A 2,814-nucleotide genomic window follows, 5' to 3' on the forward strand; every position below is an offset into this window, starting at 1 on the left:
AAGAAGAAGAAGAAGAAGAAGAAGAAGAAGAAGAAGAAGAAGAAGAAGAAGAAGAAGAAGAAGAAGAAGAAGAAGAAGAAGAAGAAGAAGAAGCGACTTTACAGGCTTATAATCTATTCACGCACTGTTTTTCTCTCCTAGATCTGTCACTTGTATCATTTTGACTATTTTTGTTTTTTTGAAAGTTTTGTTTTAAAATGCCTCCTTTCTTATGAGTTCTGTTTAAGGTATAATATTTGGCATTGCTCATTTGTTTTCATAGTCCTGTTGTAATTTTGATTTCTGTAATAATTTTTTCTTAAACAAGGTCTTGTTTAGATTAGGCCACCCTCAAATCATTATTAAATCATGGCTACTTCAAAATCCAAATCTCCTGCTTCTACCTGCTAAGTGCTGGGGTTACGTTCATGCACCCCACAACTGCTTCTTCTTTCTTCAGCTTTGTATAAGGTATTTTTCATATCTAAATATAATCTTAATTTCATATTTCACATTTGCAGTTTGTTTACTATATTTTTTTGGAGAGTGGCAATGTTATGTGTTCACACACAATGATTCATGTGATTATGGAACCCTGTAAATTCAGAACTGTGGTGAGCATTCAACCTAAACCTCTTCAGAGGCTACAACATCAGGAAGATCATCTGGTTCTTAGTCGGTATTTATTGTTTTCCTACCCCCTTTCGTTCTTCCTTTCTTCCTTCTCTCCTTCTTTTGGTCCTACATTTCTTTTCGTTTCTGTTTTTGAGACAGGGTCTTGCTGTGTAGATAAGTCTGGCCTCAAACACGCTAGCTTGTCTAGACTTGTCTTTTTCTTTTTTTTTTTTTTTTGGTTTTTCGAGACAGGGTTTCTCTGTGGTTTTGGAGCCTGTCCTGGAACTAGCTCTTGTAGACCAGGCTGGTCTCGAACTCCCAGAGATCCACCTGCCTCTGCCTCCCGAGTGCTGGGATTAAAGGCGTGAGCCATTACCGCCCAGCCTAGACTTGTCCTGAAGTTATGTGAATTCATTATACTCTTGAGTCTTTTCATTGCTGAGATAAAGCACCATGACCGAAGTTGACTTATGGGAGAAAAGATTTATCTGGCTTAAAGTTCTAAAAACAAAGTCCATACTGGAAGAGGAAGCCAGAGGTCAGGGTAGGAAACGGAGAGATCACATCTTCAACCACAAAAACAAAGCGGGGGGGGGGGCAGGTGTGGGGCAAGACATTAAACTCTCAGATGAAACTGAGCATGTTCAGGGTGGTATAGCCTTAGACAAGACTGCATGCTTTCAAAGCACCCTCCCGTGATGTAGTCTCTGCAGCAAGGCCGTATCTATGCACCTTCTAAAAGTTACATCAAGCAGTACCATCAAGGGACAAGAGTTCCAAGATGTGAGCCTATGGAATAGAGGGTATTTCTCATTCAAACTATCACACAGGGCTTGCAGGAATTAGCCACCACACGCAGCAACAATATTCTTTCCTAAATACATTAATGTTTTACTTCTAATGAGGAAAAATAATGATCTCAAGAGACACTACACATTAAGGACTGTCTTTATAATTCACTCTGGGCAGTTTTTGAAGTTTGCCTACACATTTTCCCAAGACAAAATGATTAATGAAGGTTTTTTTTCCATCTTAAACTATTTTCTATGCTATTTCACATCTGGCTCTTCTTTTCACAGATATTTCTAGAAATAAAAATAGCGGCTGAAAAGAATATCTGTAGAAACAGCAAGAATCAGATTAAAAACTTACTTTGTAATTTATTTTGAGCCTTTAGGTTTTCTATTTAACAACAGGTAACATAAAAATGCTGTTTCCAGAAATCTGCAAACATTTTCCCAAATCTGCAAATGTTCCAAACAACTTGTTCTGAAATCAGAATCTCATGCAATCAACTCCTGCTGTACAGGAGCAGCAACTGAAATCCCCCAGCTCCAGTAAAGGCGTTCACCTCGCTGCCTTTGTCATTTGCTCACGGGGACCGTTGTGTCCAAAAATCACCTCCAAGGTTGTGGCTGAAATCAACACAATGTTATTCTTCAGGATCTTCTAGAAGTCTGGCTTGGGTATTCCCGGGTGAAAATCAAGGTTTTCATGGAGCTTCCTTTTCTGTGAAATCTTTGTGAGAGGATTTGGTCATCTTTGCTGTTGCTCTTCTATATTATCCATCCTGCAGAGCTGCTGCTGTTTCATGGCTGGGTGTCCTACAACGGGCCTTATGGTAGCCTTCTGCTGCCAGACAATGCTGCCATGGGAGGTGGCAGAAACTTACCTGGGCCCTGGAAGAAGGAAGTGAGATCTTTAGGGGTGCCCCCTTAAAGAAGATAGCAGTCCTGTATTCTGATGACAGATGGATCGTCAGAGGTGATTCCACAGGTGAAAGATGACTAGCCTAGGCAAAGATATAGTGGGGAAAGATGGAAAGATCAAGTTAGCCTTGATCACTGGAGTCATGGGGAGTGCCCGTTTTGCCTGATCAAATCTTTCCTCAGCTTAGCCTGGATTTCCTTGAATTTGCCTTCTCCTGGTTTCCTGAATAAGCCACACAATCTGTTGGGCAACACTTTATTGTACTATATGGTAAAACAGGTCTACGGTCTCAGCACTGGGGAAGTAGAGATAGGAGGATTGGAAAATCCAAGGCCATGCTGGGCTATATAGTGAGACTCAATCTCAAATGAGCAAAATTAAATAAATGAAGCAAGCTAGTAAAACCTGAGTATCTGACTCAATAAATCCCTTATTATAGGATTGTCTTTTACTTTATCCATCATTTCTCGACTATCTCCTATGGGTGCCAAACACAATGAAAATGATTTT

This window comes from Microtus ochrogaster, unplaced genomic scaffold (genome assembly GCF_000317375.1).
Source record: "Microtus ochrogaster isolate Prairie Vole_2 unplaced genomic scaffold, MicOch1.0 UNK10, whole genome shotgun sequence".
Classification (NCBI taxonomy): Eukaryota; Metazoa; Chordata; class Mammalia; order Rodentia; family Cricetidae; genus Microtus; species Microtus ochrogaster.